The sequence below is a fragment of the Ceratotherium simum genome, chromosome 7 (assembly GCF_057802395.1).
Source record: "Ceratotherium simum simum isolate JZ-2026a chromosome 7, ASM5780239v1, whole genome shotgun sequence".
Lineage (NCBI taxonomy): Eukaryota > Metazoa > Chordata > Mammalia > Perissodactyla > Rhinocerotidae > Ceratotherium > Ceratotherium simum.
The window spans coordinates 78,633,719-78,653,216 of record NC_141906.1 but is presented as its reverse complement, the minus strand read 5'-3'; the positions used below and the strand labels follow the sequence as shown (position 1 = coordinate 78,653,216).

The 19,498-nt window shown below is 37.5% G+C and overlaps 1 long non-coding RNA gene across 1 annotated transcript; it reads right to left on the bottom strand.

Moving 5' to 3' along the window:
* Positions 1 to 295: 295 nt before the first annotated feature.
* Positions 296 to 14,593, bottom strand: LOC147916725 (uncharacterized). Its single transcript, XR_015552812.1, has 3 exons — positions 14,353 to 14,593; positions 12,987 to 13,054; positions 296 to 502 (listed from the first exon to the last, which is right to left on the bottom strand). It is a non-coding gene; the product is annotated as an uncharacterized LOC147916725 (long non-coding RNA).
* Positions 14,594 to 19,498: the final 4,905 nt, after the last annotated feature.

Here is a 19,498-nt window from a genome sequence, read left to right as displayed (position 1 = left end):
ATAAACTAGAGGAAAAAATATACAAAAGCTAAAAGTGAGTTCATTTAAAAGACAGAAAAAAAGATTAATCATGGATAGATTGACCAAGAAAAAAAAGAGAGGGCATAAATAAACAATATTAATTGAAAAAAAGAGAATGTAATTTCAAATATAGTGGAAATTCAAAATATTTAAAAATATGTTATCATCATCTTTATGTTGATAAATTTGAAAATTTGATGAAACAGGCAAATACCTAGAAAAAAAAAACTACATAATTCACTCAATAAGAAAAAGACAACTTGATATAATTTAAAGATTTTATTTATTTTATTTTTTCCCCCCAAAGCTCCAGTGGATAGTTGTATGTCGTAGCTGCACATCCTTCTAGTTGCTGTATGCGGGACTCGGCCTCAGGATGAACGGAGAAGCGGTGCCTCGATGCGCACCCGGGATCCGAACCCGGGCCACCAGCATCGCAGCGCGCGCACTTAACCACCAAGCCACAGGGCCGGCCCTTCAACTTGAAATAATTTAAAAAATTGAATTAATAGTTCAGAATCCTCTCTCAAAGAAATACCAAGTTCAGATAGTTTTAAAAGTGGGTTCTATCAAAACATCGGAAAAAAATAATTCCAATTTTACTCAATTTCTATCAAAGAAAAGAAAAATAGACATCACCTCCAAATACTTTTATGGAAACATTTTTTTTTTTTTCTTTTTTAGTGTGCCAGTCTCATTTTACATTTTACATTTCCTGCTGCAGATCTGAAATCAGTCTTTTCTCCAAGGAATCTGGGATGGCTGCTGTGGGTGACCTGCCTGGATCCCTTCCACCTCGCCAGTGTTCTCCCAGCTGCTGTAAGTGTTGACTGCTCATGGCTCACAGCTGTTCCTTCTTCAAAGAACTCCCCTGGGTTCCCTTGAGCTTTCTCCCACTCCCATGTCAGTAGCTCATGGTTAATGACTAACTGAGGTGGGGGACGAAAGGCTTGCTTTAAGTTGTGACTAACTCTGTAGTGTACTTCATGCACCAGAGCCCAGTGTAGGACCAAGCAGAAGCTAGTCTCCACCCAAGCATATGTCTCTGCTTATTAGATTTTTCCGCTACCCAATCCTGCTTCTCTCGCTCTCCTCCTGAGAGCTCTCCCTCAATAAATCTCTTTCAGAAGAATCACCCTCTCAGGCTCTACTTAAGGAACACAACCAAAGACACAGCCTCTGTTTGTTTTGGTAAGAAATGATATTAGGATATCATAATACCATAATATGGATTGGTCATTGTTTTTATGTCTTTTCAGTGGACAGAGCTAGAAAATGCTTTTTTTTAATGAAAAAAAATCATTATGAGTTCAAACTCATATTTCCAATTCAATTTTAGGATTATAGGCATTTACTTAAGTTTTCTGATTTTATACCTGCATGTCTTCTCTTTCCCACTGAAAATCCTGGCTCCTAACAATATAAACATATTTGTCTACTTGCTAAATAAAGTTTCTGAATTTTTTTTGACACAAGAATGCAAACTGATCATGAAATAATACAATCTTTTGAATTCATATTCAAGTTTACATTGTTTTAGATCAATATTGTTTATTCCATAGTATAGTGCTTTAACTCATTTACAAATCTATTATAGAATAGACTTCAAAACCTCAACTAAGAGTTTACATTCCAAATAGTTTCTCTTTTTTATGAATAATGATACCAACTGTCATTTCGTTCAAATGAAACAAGTCTTGCCATCTGATATTCAATCCACAGTCATGCCCACATTACATGTATAAGGACATGTCCTCCAATTAGTAATTTAGTCCTTTTCTTAGAGTTTTCAATTTGTAATTACCTTTGTTTACCTTGTGCCTCTAATACTTCATGACAGTTTATTTAATTATTTTATTGAGATATAATTGACATATAACATGGTATTGGTTTTAGGTGTACAACATAACATAATGATTTGATATATGTGTATATTGTGAAATGACTACCACAATGAGTTTAGTTAACATCCATCACCACACATAGTTACAAACTTTTTTTGGCTTGTGATGAGAACATTTAAGATTTACTCTCAGCAATTTTCAAATACACAATACAGTGTTGTTAACTATAGTCACCATGCTGCACATTACATCCCCAGGACTTATTCATCTTATAACTGGAAATTTGTGCCTTTTGACCAGGTTCACCCATTTCTCCCACCTCTCTCATCTGGCAACCACCAATCTGTTCTCTGTGTCTCTAAGCATCTGATTCCACATGTTAAGTGAGATCATACAGTATTTGTGTTTCTCTGTCTGACCTATTGCAGTTAGCATAATGCCCTCAAGGTCCATCCGTGTTATCACAAGTGGCAAGATTTTCTTTTTTATGGAGGAATAATATTTAACTGATTAAATATATGCTACACTTTCTTTGTTCATTCATCCAGTGGTGGAGGCGCTGAGGTGGCTTCCATGTCTTGGCTAGTGTGAATAATGCTGCAATGACCATGGAGGAGCAGATATCTTTTCAAGACAGTGACTTTGTTTCTTTCAGATAAACACCCAGATTCAGATCAAAATCCCAATAGGGTTTTTTTTTTTTTTCTTTTTAACGAATATTGCATCTAAATATTTTTGGTGGAGCAAAAGTCCAAGAATAGGCAGGAGACTTCTGAATTAATCAAATAATTTAGGAGGACTTCTCCCACCGGATATCAAGACTTATAAACTATGGTAAAACTATACAGTAATAGATCAATAGACAAATGGAACAGAATGAGAGTCCAGAAAGTGACCTGCACATAAATGGAAAATTGGCCTCTCATTTTGCTCTGTTTCAAAGCTGGCATTGCCAATTAATGAAGAAAGGATAGACTTTTAAATCAATGATTTTAGAGCAATTAGTTTTTCATTTGGAGGAAATAAAAATTGATTCCCATCAAGTCTTATCATATGCAAAATTTTACCATAGTTGGATTCAATAGCGAACAATTTTTAAAAGACAATATAATCTATAAAGAAAATGAATAGACAAGCCAGAAATAGCGAGCTGATACTTGCAGACATTTGCAATATTTGACGTAGAATTAGGATGAAGAATATGTAAAGAATGACTGTAAAAGATAATGAAATTAAAAATTGTCAAAGGGCTTGAATTAGCATTTTACAGAAGAGAAAAATGGCCACAAACATAAGAAAATAGGCTCAACATTATTAATAAGGAGATACATACAAACTAAAACCACAATACAATGGCATTTTACATCCACCAAAAATTAGAAAGTCTGACAATTTTAAGTGCTGAAAAGAATAGAAAACAATAATAATAATAATACAATGCTGACAGGGTAATACTGATTGTTGATCATTTTGGAAAACAATTTAGCTTTGTCTAGGCTCCAGGAATTCCAATTTGAGGCATATTCTGGTACATGTGCACCATAAGAAGGATAGAAATTTTTAAGGAAATGTATAAAAACTTGTAGTATTTTCATATAATGGACTACTATACGAGCAATAAATATGAATGAATTCCAATTATATGATGAATCTCAGGAACATAAAGCAACATTAAATGAAAAAAAAAAGCCAGGTACAGAAGAATACATTCAATGTAACTCCACTTATATAAAGTTCAGAAACATGTACATGTGGTTAACGACAAAGAAAATCAAAGAAAAGTAAAATAAATTCCAAGATTCTAATGTAATTATTTCAGAGTGGGGGTGGTAATGCAAACAGATCAGGAAGTGCTTTCAGGCCTTTGAAGTACTGTAATTTAATTTTATATGTGGGTAGTTGTTTTATTGGTTTTTAAGCCAGCATATTTATTAAAGCATTTTTGTATAAATTAAATATTTCAGAAAGTTTTGTTTAAAGTCAAGCTATAAAAAGTACATCATGATTATAGAAAGATAGAAGGAAGGAAAACTATAGAGATTGTAAAATTTTTAAAAACAACAAGTTGATCATTTTAAACAAATATTTATTGAGTAATTAATATGTGCCAGAACAAAACCAACTTGTGATTAGGTGATGAGTATGCCTGTAATATATTTAATAGATCCAGGGCTCAGAGAGGTGATTTTCCACAGGTTGACTAATTGCCAGGTAGTAAACCAATATTTTAGACCAGTTCTTTTCATTTCAGATTTTTTTTTTTTTTGATACTAGCCTGCTTTCTAGGAAAATGCAAGTCTAGAGTTTGGAAATTTTGAAAAGTCTTTAATATTAATCAATATCCTCCATTATGAGAGTCTCCTATCAAGAGGAGGCTTTTAAAAAAAATGGTTATTAGGTTACCTATGTGAATTATAAAATAATTTTTTACTTTGTAAACTAACATCCTATAACACTCTCGTGAAAAAAAAGATTATTTTCTAAGAATGATATAATATACAGAAACTTCAATTTACATGCTTGATTAATTAGACTACATCTGTTTTTTTAACTTCTATGTGAAAAAAAATCACCATAAACAAATTTAAAAAGCAAGTGGGAATTTGGAAAACAAAACTTTATACCAGACAAAAATTTTATATCCCCAATATATAATGATATCTGAGGGAAAAAAACAACACAAGAAAATAAAGCTCCCTCTAGAAAAAAGGAGCAAAAGATACAAACAGGTAACATATCGAATAATAAATGCTAAATATCCAAAAATACTAATTAATCAAAGAAACACAGAGAAAGAGAAGCTTTTTTTATTATTATTTTTTAATCTATCAGTTTGTGAAAGATTTACAGAGTATATGTTGTTAGGGTCTGGCCATATTTTTATTTCCATGATCAGTTGGTACTAAGGTAACTTGGTTTAGATTTCAAGAGTGCGTAAGGCAATATTTTTCAAAATACAAAATGTGCACATTCTTTGACTAAGCAATTATACTTCTAGAAATGTTTTCTAAGGAAAAAACCAACAGCTTTTCAAAAGCATATGTATTAAGTGGTTTATCACAGCATTATGTACAATAATTAAAATTTGAAAATAATATTCATCAATAAGAGGTTGGCTTAATAAATTATGGGATTATATAAATGGAATATTATGCAAACATTTAAGTGATCATGTCAATCAATATTATTGACACAGAAAATGTCTAATTGTTGACTGAAAATAGATAATAGAACTTATACTGGTTTCTCTGGATAACGGAATTTTATGGGATTTTCATTTTCTTCTTTACAAGTTTCTCTATTTTATTTAATGATGAGCATATCTACATATAAATAAGCAAAAAGACAAAACCCAATATTCAAAAAAACAAGAGAGACAATAACTCCTCTAACACACATGCATATTATTAGCAAATGGGTTTTCAGGAATATAACAGCTATCTCTTATTAGATATCTGTTTTATGTCCAACGTGGTTTTCCAAAAACCCTGAAAGGTATGGCTCAGAGAAGTTAAGTAACATGCTCAAGTCTAAATAGCAAAGGAGTGGTTTAGTTATTATTTTGAATTCAGGTACCTCTGGCTTTCACCAATCCATGCCATTGAATAATGCATGGGGCTCTTAACCTTGAATCAATGGACCAGTTCACCACGGACAGGTTTCAGAGGGTCTGTGAACCTGCTGAAATTGTAAGCAAAATTGCATTTGTATATGAATTTTTCTGGGGTGAGAGTCTACACCTTTTATCATAAAGTTCTTTTATACAGTCTCGAAAGATTAAGGACCCTGCCTTGAGGGAATATGGCTTCACATAAGACTATTAACCCCTTTATGATGCTAGTACTCCCCTACTGCAGGAGAAAATGTTTCCCCCACTTTCTGCCATCTTCGCTTGCCACCCCCAGCCTCTTGTCTCTATGAGCTTTGAAAGCTTTCTTTCTTTTTAAAATTGTATTTTTTAATTTAAAAATTGTACATGTTTAAGCTGTACAACATGATGATTTGATACACGTAGTGAGAGTTTTCTTTGAGAATGAACAGGCAGCTGCTCCATGAATCTGCTTCCCCTGCCTGTGCTGGACAGCAACGTCATGTGTATAGAGCAGAGGTCCAGGCTTGGCTACCTCAGGACAACCTACCCCAGTCTAGTGTGTATCTGTACCACCAGGGCCTTGACCTTGGTGAAGGACACCAAATAGGGCCAACACCTCCTCACATTTACATTTTCACGTTTGTTCTGGCACCAACTGTCTGACCACCTACTGGAATACTATAGTTCAATCCTAGCACTAACCACCCTGAGTCAGTGCAGACCCCACAGGTTGAAGGTCACATTCCCAAGACTGTCCCCATTTCAGATGCCAGCCACAGTTTGGAGGTCCCCAGGCCACCAGCACTTCTGAAGAACTGGTTACAATTTCAGAGGTTCCCATGACCCACTCAGGTTTGCTAATTTGCTAGAATGACTCAAAGAACTCAGGACAGTGTTACACTTGTGATTACATTTTGACTATAAAGGATGCAAATCAGGAACAGCCTAATGAAGAGACACATAGAGCAAGGCCTGGAATGTCCCAAATGCAGAGCTTCCATGCCCTCTTCTTGTGGAATCAAGGTGCATCACACCCCTCATCATATCAATGTGTTCACCAACTAGGAAGCTCCACTGAGCCAGTGTCAGAGTTCTTACTGGGGTTTCCTTCCATAGGCTTGATTGATTACATCATTGGCCGTGTGACTGAGCTCGATCTCCACCCCCTTCCCTCCCTGGAGGTTGAGCTGGCTCAAAGACCAACCCTTTAACTGCTTGGTTGGCCTTCCTGGTAACCAGCCTCCATCCGGTCTAGGGGCCCACAGTGAGTCACCTCAAGGACAAAAACTAGACAAATTCTGTATTATACAACAACCTTACTCTTTCCATATCTCTTTTCCACTTCCCATTTTACTCCCTTTCCTTAATTTGATGGTTTTTCTTCCTTTAGTCCCCTTTTTAATTGTTCCTCTGACTTTCCCCTGTTACTTAAATTTTGAACAGAAAATGTCACCTACTCTTTGTGTGGTGAAGGAGAAACATGTAAGAGGACCATACACATTTATAGGCAGCTATACAGAACGGCAACAATTGAGATTATCTGTAGGAGAAGGTTATATAAATGAACCCTCTGGTAAATAAAGGCAAGAGCAATGAAAGATAAAAGTCATACATGTGATGCCAGAGAAAAAACATGCTACTTATTAAAATTTTTCTTCATCATTGAAAATAATGTTTCTTAAATTTTAGGGCACATGCAGATCACCTGAGGATCTCGTTAATATGCAGATTCTTATTCAGTAGCTCTAAAGTGGGGCCCAAGGGTCTGCACAGGACCACCTACATAATGTGTGGAATGCAGTGCAAAATGAAGATTCAGGGCCCTTTGTTGAAAAATTAAGAATTTCAAGTTGGCAACAACAGTGCATTAAACCAAGTACAGAACCCTTCTGAGCACAGGTCACATGTCGATGGTCCCTGGATGTGCATTTCTAACAAGCACCCAGGTGAGGCTTACAAGAATGACCCAGGCACCATGATTTGAGTAGTAACCCTCTAAATGTTCTAAATCGCTTCCCCTCCATTTTGGATTTATAGTTTTCTTTATTGACTTATTTTTCTTAAAATACTATTTGAGAAATTAACCAAGAAACGTGAATGCTAGAATTATCTCAGAGACTGATATTTGTTTTAGTTTTTGCTGTAGGATATTCACTAAGATTTGTTAAATTAGTGATTAATATGGTACATGGATATATAAGAGATTTGTTGTTATTTTCTCTCCTTCCCTCTGTCCATTCCTTCTTTCCTCCTTCCTATCACTTCCTTTCTATCTCAAGTTCTGGAATTTGAATTGCCTGCATGAGAATCACCTTCTTCCCCTACCTTCAGTTCTATTCACATTCATTTCTTCTGGGAAGTCCATGCTCCTATCAGCTATTTTTGTCTCCATACTTGTGTGTAACTGTCTGGATCACTGAGCAGCTCCTCACTGGCTCCTCAGCAGGTCCACTCTGGCAACAGAAATATGTGAGCGATACGTCTAATTTCTAGAGGGCAGAGGGTTTCAGTTGTGAGTATCCATAATTTTTTCAACCATTTTGTTACGGAAATATTTCTAAAATACATTACACATATACATTGCCTTTCAAACAGAAGACGAAGAACATAATCTAGATCCTGGGACCAGTTACTATTTTATGGAGAGCTGTAACAGGGTAGAACCCTCAGACTTACTGTGATTGGTAAGGCTACTTGCTTCTACACAAAATGATCCAGGCAACTGAAACTTCTTGCTTTTATTTTTTTGTGTTTTTAAAAATTCTCCACAAATTGTCACCTGTAACTTCTTAGTGTTGTCAGTTTGTTTGGCTGAAATAGAACTTCCACTGTCAAACTTTGCATTTTTTAATGTGATTTTGAAAAATTACATAGCCAACCTTTTAAGATAATTCTGTGGCAAATTAACAGTTGTTTATGTAGACTGACTGTAGATGTAAGGAATTCACTTATGCATAAAGAACTGAACTTCAGTTTTGGTACATCGGTTCAGTAACATTAATTTTGAATAGTCAGGGAACTGTTTTTTCTTTTGTATTGTTGATGAAACTATCAGTGATCCACATAGTTATAGTCTTTTCATGAGTTTGTCTGACAATAAAGTCCCCAATTTCAATTTACATTTAAGTTCCAACTGATGACTAAGATTATATGTATATTTTTGAGTGGATTAGTCTCCAATTTCCAAGTTTTTTAGGTTTTTTAAAAATATGAAATAGCTTTATTCTCTGTCCTTAAATGTTTCTAAATCCATATGTAATAAATCACTGATACTCAGCTGTTCAGAAGTTGGTCATCCAGCATCTAGATAATTTGGTATCTTTTCATCTTCACTGTATCTCTCCTATATAACACACACACACGCATAGAAATAGACACCCGTATATAGGCACACACATATACCTATCACATGAAGGAGAAATTGGAAAAGAGAAATGAAAGAGGAATTCCTAAGGCGAGCAATTTGGGGAAGAGCGATGAGATGCCAACGGTGGTGAAATAAAAACCCAGCACACATTCCTGTTCCTTATGAGCTTATGTTTCCATCAGGACTACTGAAGCAGCTAGTGCTCCTTTTGGCATTTTCAACTAGAATACTAAAAATTTCAGAGAACGGAAAAACTCTCCATATTTATTTAGGCAAAACAAGCAAAACAACCTATGAAACAACAAAGCACCTTTTGGGGCTAAGGCAGGAGCAGGAGTTGAAAGAGGGGGTTGGGGGGAGGGGGCTTGGTGTGGAAGTCGTTCTCTATCAATGACCCGAAAACATAGAACTATGGATGTAAAAAGACACCTTGGTCCAAATATGTTGTCTGTGCTAAGGAGACTAAAAACTCCTAAAATTACCCAAGCAGAGAAGGAAACTTGATAAAACTACACTCAGATCAGATGCATTTCAGCAGCACCACTTTCTCTATATAATTCTTAGAGTTTCTTATCAGAAACTCTGTTGCTAATCCCTCTGCTTGCTTTCTTCTTGACCTCACACACCTCTGAGTGTGTACATGCAGGAAGCGAGAAATGGCTTGAGCAAAGGCCTAAAATGGTGCACAATTCTGTCCTGAGTTCATGCTAAATCAACTGAGAACAGCAGCAGAAATGGCTTGAAAAAACCTAAAAAGCAAGTCTTTTTGTTTTCCTCATCCATGTAGCTTTGGAGCCGCCAGATGGCGATGTTGCAGACCGTGGCTTAGAGCCTGCGGACGCAGTGGAAATGTGAGAAATGGGAGGAACCGCTAGTTAAAGTGAACCCAGGAGCGTGTTGGTGTTTGGGTCCCTCCCTGAAAAATCAAATGCAGCGCAGAGACAACAGCAGCTTAAAGCTGGGATAACTTTCCTTCCAAAGTGCATTGTCAATCTGCAAGAAGCTACAAAGCAGCTTCCATGGGGTTAGATCAGTTGCAACTCACCAGCGAGATCATCTGAGAAAGGACAGAAGGTTTCAGAGTCAAGGTTTACTTGATGACTCCAGAGCAAGAGACAAACCCAGTGAAACCTGTGAAACTAGTCAAAACCAGTTCCAAGATCTTCCATTGACTGGGCCCCCAGTCACCTCTCATTGCAACCCATTGCCGGCACTTGTAACACCTGCATACACTCACATTTTAGAATGCAAATGTTGCAGAATTACCAGTAACCACACTGGCCAGCCAAAGAAAGCTTCCATTGATTTCCTGTGTTGTAAATTGATCCAGATAATTTCTGTGGCTTAAAGGGTTCATTAACTCACTAATTTGAAATAATCTAAACATAAACTGAATTAAAGTTTTCTCTTACCCTGTGTCCAGATTCATTTAACTTAAATATCTTGGAGCATAGTGCTAAGGAGGCTTAATGTACAATACCCACTAGATTTTACTATGTTCCATTGACAGCTTCCTGCTCCCAATGCTGGCTGTCCATCTAGGATTAAGGTCAGAAGAGGAAGTAAAGGAGCAGGAACAGAAAAAAGAGTATGAATGAAGAAATACAAATATAATCTAATTACTGGAAGGAAAAAGACCCCAAATCTAATGTCTGGTTTTGGTTCAAGGTAAGACTGAGTAAGCACAACTACACGGTCTCTCCCATTGACTGCAGCTATGTAACCTGTACAGAATGCAGGAGAAACTCTCCGAGGACTCTAAATAGTAAATAGTAGTGGAAGGGTTGAAGAAGAAGACTAAAATTCAAAGTGCCACTGAATTGGCTAGGATTTCACATTTTTCTTCCTCTCTCCTCTAATATGGACACATAGTAGCATAGAATCAGGATGTGGGCCCTGACCTGTGGACAGAGAGCACTTCAGGAGAAGCCTGGAAACGAAATTAAACTGTCCTTATTCACAGATGACGTGATTCCTATGTAGAAAACCTCAAGAAATCTACAAAAAAAGCTCCTAGAAATAAGAAGTAAGTTTAGCAAAGTCACAGGATATGAGGCAACACACAAAAATCAATTGTATTTATATATAGTGGCAATGAACAGATGGGGACAGAAATTTTTAAAAAACACTGCTTACAGTAGCTTTAAAAAACACAAAATACTTAGATATAAATCTCACAAAAGCTGTACTGTATCTTTATGCTGAACACTGTAAAATGCTGTTGAAAGAAATCAAAGAGACCTAAGTAGGAGAGCCATACAGCGCTCATGCATTGGAAGACAACACGACAAAGATGTCAATTCTCAAACTGAGCTATAGGTAACACAATTCTAACAGTAAAAAACAAACAACCTAACTAAAAATGGGCAAAAATCTTTAACAGACACTTCACCTGAGAGTATGTATGTATGGTAAAATACACATGCGAAAAGATAATCAACGTCACTAGCCATTGGGGAAATGCAAATTAAAACCACAAAAGATACTTCTGTACACCTACTAGAATGGCTAAAATAAAACATACTGATAATGCCAAGTGCTGATGAGGACACAGAGCAGCTGGGATGCTCATATATTGCTAGTGGAAATGCAAAATAGTATGGACACTCTGGAAAATAGTTTGGCAGTTTTTATAAAGTTAAACATATATTTACCACAGGACCCAGAAATCCTACTTCTGGGTATTTTACCTTAGAGATGTGAAAATCTGTATTCACAAAAACAGCAAGTACATAAATGTTTATAGCAGATGTATTCATAATTGCCAAATCTGGAAACAATCCAAGTGTCTTTCAATGAGTGAATAGATAGACAAACTGTGATACATCCCTACAATGGAATATCACTCAGCGATGGAAGGAAACAGAATATTGATACACACCACAACTTGTATGACCTGACTCCAAAGGCATTATGTTGAGTGAAAGAAGCCAGTCTCAAAAGGTTACTTAGTGCATAATTCCGTTTATAGGATAGTCTCAAAAAGGCAAATCTATAGTAATTGAGGATATATCAGCGTTTGCCAAGACTTAGGGGCATGGGAGCCTACAAAGAAGTTATACAAGAGAGTCTTTTGGGGGAGATGGAACTGTTCTGCATCCTGGGGTTATACTAACCTATAAATGTGGTAATATTCATAGAACCATATACCCCCAAAAGATCCAATTTTACTATATGTTAATTTAAAAAATAAAATTGACATCCACACAATGTGTCTGAAGGGAAGAACATTTTACTCTGTGGGGAAAAAGGCTGCAAAGAAAATGAATTGTTCACACTTTTATATGACAGACACTTTACATACATTATCTCATTTAATCTATACAATTCTCCAATTGGTCGGGTTTTATTATTCCCATGTTAAAGATGAGAAATGGAACCATTTGGAACCCTTAAGTAAAGTGTCCAAGATTAGATAGCTAGTAAATAGAGGGATACAAATTTGAAGAGACACTTGTCTGCTTTCAAAGACTCTTTGCCTACCTGCTGTGCTATAGCTTCCCCATCACTTAATTAAAGGAGATATGTTAATGCTACTTAAAATATAAACTTTCTAATCCCGCTTAAAACTATATTTACAACATACAACTTATCTATTTATTAAACTTGCCTGAATAGAACCTCTACTTGGAAACATCTTATTAGTTTTTGGTTAGCTTTTCTGTATAGTTCTAGAAAGGCCTTCCCAAATCCTATAATTCAGGCCTCTATTTAATTCTGATTCACCCTACCTTTGCTTATTACACATGGATAAGGCTTTTATTTTATGACACCTTTCACAGATGAAAGGGTCCATTTCTGAGGTTGTTCTATCTCAAAGCTGAAGTCTTGCTCATGCCCTAATTAAACATGGCATTGCTATTTAAACCCTCTGATTTAAGAACAAGGTGTAATAGTGGTTCAATCCTTTGAAGTAAAACACTGCTAGATATGCAATCAGTAGAGTGATAATAATCCATGTCTGTGTGTGGAACAATTGAACCAGCCCAGAGAGAACTGTCCTAGTTCTCTCATCCAAAACGAAGAGTACATACCATATTCCTACTGTCACCTTGTCATGCATCATTTATGCCCCCCTAAAAAAGTCTGACCCTAAAGCAAATGACTTTAACATCTTCTACAATACATAAGCATTATCATTTTTGCCACTCGACACACTCACCAGGCCCTGGATTCCGGCATCCCTTGCCTAGGTAGTGGAATTGTCTCAAGAGAGCGGTCCTAATCCACCTGTAAGGAAAAGGAAGCACAGCAAGGAGCTCTGATTTAGGCATCTAAGTGAGGAGATTTGTAAAAAACATACCAATTGTTCCTGACTTACAATCCAATGAGTAAAAACTACTAGGGATGCGTGCAGATGAACTTCCAAATATGGCTAAGTATATACTCAATTTCCTTCACTCCACAGCTTTTCTTGTATTTAAGTCTGGGCGAACAAAGGAAGCTCGTCACAGGTGACCCCTGTGAGCCTCATGCCTAGAACACAGGTCAGGCAGCTCCTTCTCTGCCCTTTTCAGGGAGACATAGGGCAGAGAAGAGAAGATATTTCTAACTAACTTACTTGCTCCTTCTGTACCTGCTCTGGCTCAAGGGCTTAACCACTCTTGCCTGAACTATTTTAATAGCATTATAAACTAGCTCCAAGTTCTCCTCACAGCCGAAATATCACAGATATATTTCTAAACCTCAAATCAGTTTATGTCACTTCATTACTTAAAAGTTTTCAAGGGATAAGATAGAGGCCAGACTATTTAGCAGAACATTCAGGACTCTTCAAAATCAAAACTCAATCTACCTTTCCAATATCATCCCCTGCTCTTCTCCTCTGCATATCCCATGATTGAACAAACCTGTTTGTTATGCTCTGAACACACTCTGATTTCATCCCCTGTCTTTGCTTATGCTATTTCATCTGCCAACGAGAACCTTCTCCTATTCTACTACCTAGTGAAACACTACTTGGTCTGTGAGACCTGGCTCCGATCTTACTTCCACAATGGAGACTTCCCCATCACCTACTGTTGCAAAGAATTGAATAATACAGATTTGAATGTGCCCATCACAGTATGCAGCTATTATAGGTGCTCAATAAATACTAGTTACTCTTAATTAAACCTTCTCTTGATCTCTCACAGTATTTCTTCATACCTTCTCATGGCTGTTATCTCATAGTATTTTATTTTGATGTTTTCAGACTCAATTTCCAATGTGGGGGGTTCTCGTCATCCCAACAAACAATTCTCAGACACCAGCAGGGTACCTGAGAATTCAACTCAATGAAACTAATTCTGACACTATCTACCGGGAGATAGCATCAGATTCCACAGGTTAAGGGCTCAGTCCTACATGACTGCCACCCCGCCACCCCTGCCCAACCACCACCACTTCAGATGGCAGCTGCAAACCTAGGCTGTCACACCTGTGCTTCTGACCAACTGGCTATAAATCAGAGGTTCCCACGACCTTCTCCTTCGATTCAATTAATGTGCTAGAGTGGCTCACAGAACTCAGTAAAAGATTTTACTTACTAGATCACTGGTTTATTATAAAAGGATGTAACTCAGGAACAGCCAGATGGAAGAGACGCATAGGGCAAGGTACACGAGCAGGAACACAGCGCTTTCATGCCTTCTCCAGGAGCTCCATTCTCCCTGTATCTCCAGATGTTCACCAACCCAGAAGCTCTCTGAACCCCCTTCTTTGGATTTTTATGGAGGCTTCGTTACATAGGCATTATTGATTAAATCATTGCCCATTGGCGAGTAAACTCAATCTCCAGCCCCTCTCCCATCCTAGGGCGTCAGGGGTTGGGGCTGAAAGTTCCAACCCTTTAATCACATGGTTGGCTCCCCTAGCAACCAGCCCCTGTCCTCAAGTGCTTTCAAAAGTCACTTCATTAACATAACAAAAGACACTTTAATCAACTTTCAACACTTAGGAAATTCCAAGGGTTTTGGGAGCTGTGAGCCAGAAACTTTGGAGGAAAACCAAATATATATGAGAAATATATCCTCGTTATCCAAATGACCAAATATATATTTTTCTTGTATATCACAATATCCTAGTATTTAAGTAGTGATGTATATGTCTATTTCCCTTGCTACAATCAGATCTTTTTGAGGGAAGACATTAAGCACTATTTATTTTGCTAGTACTTATAATGGAGCCTAGCATATAGTAGGTGCTCAACTAATGTCGAGGGAAGAAAAAGGAAGAGAAGGAATGAGAAGAGGAAGAAAAGAATTAAGAGAAGAGAAGAAGAGACATCGCTGGCCAGGAGGTGAGTTGTCTCCCAATTACGCAGAAAGATTGAGCTTACAATTAGCAGAAGAGATTCCCCCAGAAGACCCTGGTAGTGTCTTTAACGATTCCACATCACTTTACTTTACCAATGCCAGGGAAGCAGGTAAAGATAGTCCTTTTGTGGTGACAAGTAGCTGTGAGGTGCTAGTAAATGTTTCACGAGCTGTCTCCTAACCTCTGGCAGGAATTTAAGTGAAAATAAACCCATGTCCCACCATACTAGCCTGGATGGTTTCCTGATTTGGACTGCAAGCTAGTTGGGCGGATAAGGCAACCTCCAAGGAAAATTTTCACTATTTTCTATTACTTTTACTGCACACAAAATTAATTAATGACAATAATAACTATTAGTATTAATAATCATTAATATAATTTCCGTGTCAATTGGGCACCCACCACATACATAGACACTGTGCTAGGTGTTTTCCAGGAGTTATATCAGAGATCATGGAAAGGCAGACACAGATTATGTTTACGTGAACGAGGGGCCATTTCCTTTCTCACTAGTGAACACAAATACTGTACAGATAACTCTCCCTTCAAGGTCAAGAGAGGCAGTGTCCTGGAGGGAGAGCGGCACGCCTGGAGGAGGTAGAATGGTGGCTGACAACTCCCCAGGTCGGGGCCACAACGTCCTGATCTGTAAAATGAGGGGCTTGATCCAGAGCAGTGCTTCTTGAACTTTAATGTGCATATGAACCACTTGGAAATCTTGTTCAAGGCATGATCTGATGCAGTAGGTCTGGGTGGGAATTCTACATTTCTGACAAGCTTCCTGGTGATGGTGATGGGCAATGCTGCTGTTCCAGGGCTACATTTTCAGCAGCAAGGATCTAGATAATCTATAAAGTAACATTTAGCTGTCAAGTTCTAAACTAAGGAAGAGATTGTCTAGAGACCATCTGAAAGTCTCTAGATTACAGTTTCATAAATTCTACCCACAGCAAGAGCTAGGTAGAAGGGGTGTCTCCTCAGGATCCCATAAGTCAGTGGTGGAAGCTGCAGAATTTGCTCCCATCCAAACTTCAAGAAGAAAAGCCATTGGAGAGAAGGTAGGAATGTGAGTGTCATAGAATCTGCACCAATTCCAGTGATTTCCAATGCCACATTCTCTGCCATGAAAATGCAACACACTTCAAAAGTCCTATTTAATTCAAAACTCCTCCTTTTCCTTCCTGCCTCCCGCCTACACCACCACACAACCCAGTTTTTTTTGAAACATCCCTGTGAGGCAAACCAGAGCTTAGAGCAGGGGTGGGAGTGGGGGACTGTCAAGATGTGAATAGCTCAAAATCGGTTTTTTTTTTCCTTCAAATCTCAGCCTGTTCTAACAGTTTATAGACTATAGCTCATTAAGAAAGAAAGAAGAAATTCTGAGGACTGCTCCTCATTCCATTCCCCACACAGTGGCTTTCCAAGTTGCAGGATAACAACCATGTTACCAGGAGGGGGGCACATGAGTGAAAAACAACAACAGCAAAAAAGCAAGCAAACCTGGATTAAAGAATATTCCTGAACCACAAAACCAGTCATGCTAGCTTACTATACATCCTAGGAATTAATTAGAAACTGGTTAATCTCTAATCTAAGAAAATAATATTGCATCTCTTGCTTTAATATTTTGAGCTTTGACTGACATTTCATTTGTTCAGAGGATTTTTTTTGCTCTTTCCTGTCAAGAGACGTTGGCAAAGCTGTGTGTAATCAACTTTTTCATTCCGCCTGGCAGGACTATTAGATGTGAAGACAGGAGATGTACAGCGCCTCTGTCATGGATTTGGAGACACAGCGTATGGATATACAGCAGTAAAACAGGAAGTTTTTAATGAGACACCTCAGCCCCCAAATGCAACCTGTTTGAATACTATTCAGACTCTGTGTAACTCCTCCACTGCTCTCTGCTGGCATTTGCAAGGGGAAAGGAATTAAGCGACAGCAAATTGTCTTCCTGAGTCTGCAAATATCATCCCCATGTGAAGCACCTCCATTTCCCCCTCTGGAAAATGGTGATGGAAATGACCTACCTTATTTAATCAGTGTTTATAACACTTGATTAGCCCCTCAGGCCACAGCAGCTAGGTTTCACTAAGAATGGCAAATCATCTCCATGGGGCTTTTACCTTCCCTGCTTCTGGGGGAGATTCAGCACGCTCCAGTGCAGCTGACAATACAAAGTGACTTTCACCGCCATCCAGCCTGGGTGGATGGAAAATATGGAACTATGGGAGGAAGATAAAAATGAGCCACAGTTCAACTGGGCTCCCAGGGGAGCATAAGATGGAAAATGGGCCAAACAAAATAATGTATATTTAAGTCATAAATAGGCAAAATTATATCAGTCTTCATAAAGTGCTCTGGTACAAATCCGGCCACTAACATCCTCCTTCTCCTGGCTATCTCCACATTTCTTAAGGCGTTTTCTTTTGCTACACGAAGAAAATACTAGGAGGCTTTGTTAGGCAATAACTCTACATTCAAAAGGAATTAAAGACTGTAAGTAACTACTCTGATTGTTTAAATTATTATGGCTACTTAACTCTAATCACATGGGTATTTGAAAGGTTTTATGTACTACCTTGCCCCTGGCCCCAATTAAAATTATCTGGGTAAATATTGCTGTTCTCCTAAATACTTTGTTGTGTAAATAAACGAGGTCCTCAGCTTTCTCACTTGGAAATCAACTATTAAATCTTTCTAGCACCTAGATTCTATCATGTTAAGTTGTAATTCACTGCCCTGCCTTTAGAAATTTGCAAATCAAAAATTCATTCATTTACTCTATTTTTTTTCAAGAAATATTTATTATCAATTATTTGCCAGGCATTGTGCTATATATACAGCATACAAGGGCAACCACAACAAAACAGCTCCTCCATCATAGAGATTATAGTCTAGTGGGGAAGACTAAAAGTCAAATAATCAAACAAATAAATCCTAATTAGCAACTGTGCTAAGTATCAGTTTTATGAAAGCTTAAGAATGGGGAACTCTTTGAAGGTAACATATGACCTGAGAACTGAAGGATAAGGAAGAGGCAACCAGGTGAAGGGTGTAGTGGGGACTGCAGTCAGACAGAACACTATGTACAAAGGCCCTGTGGTAGGAGAGAGAACAATGTATTAAAAGAAGTGAAAAAAAAACTAGAATCTAATTACATGTAACACTAACTGTATCAACAATGAGTCCTACAGAACATGAGAGGAGGGAGTGTCTCCATTCAGGAAAGGTAGTCAGGGAAAACTTCCTGGAGAAAATGGGACTTAGACCTAAACTTTAAAGAAAGTGAAGATTTTAGAGAGGAAAGTATTAAGTATTTCTGGCAGCAGGCACAGCAAAAACAAAGGCATGGAAGTGTGAAAGCACAACACATGCTATCTCCTTTTTACTGCCTTTCTTTTAATTTATGTATATGTGAACTTGTTTATTTGAAAATCAGATACACATTGCTGTATTTTAAAATTAAATTTACACAGAGAGGGGCCTAAAAGTGAAAAGAATCAGTCCTTTTCATACAAAACTTAACTCAAAATGGATTACAACTTAAATGTAAAAGGTAAAACTATAAAACTTTTAGGAAAAAACATGGGAGAAAATTTTCAGGATCTAGAGCTAGGCAAAGAGTTCTTAGACTTGACATCAAAGTACAATCTGTAAAAGGAAAATCTGATAAATTGAACCTCATCAAAATTAAAAGTTTGGTTCTGCAAAGGCCTATGCGAGGAGCATGAAAAGACAAGCTAGAGACTGGGAGAAAATATTTGCAAACCAAATATCTAACAAAAGACCTGATCTAGAACAGATAAAGGACTCTCAAAATTCAACAGTGGAAAAAACAAACCCAATTGGAAAATGAGCAAAAGACAGAAAGAGACATTTCCCTGAAGAGGACATACATATAGCAAATAAGCACATGAAAAGATGCTGTACATATTAGCCATCAAGGAAATGCAAACTAAAACCATGATGAGACATCACTAAATATGTATCAGAATGGCTGAAACAAAAAAGCAACAACACCAGACGCTGGCCAGGATGTGGAGAAAGGGGATTATTCATATACTGCTGGAGGGAATGTAAAATGGTTGGTGTAGCCACTCTAAAAAACAGTGTGGCAGTTTTTTATAAAATTAAACATTCAATTACTATATGACTCAGCAATTGCCTTCTGGAGCATTTATGCCAGAGAAATGAAAACATATTAACATATTCACCCAAAAACCTATGCTGGCTGTTCATACCGGCTTTATTCACAATAGCCAAAACCCGGGAACGGACTAGCTGTCCTTCAGCCAGTGAGTGGTTAAATTGTGATGCATACAATGATACAGTCCTACCATGGAATATTATTCAGAAGTGAAAAGTAGGGGCCAG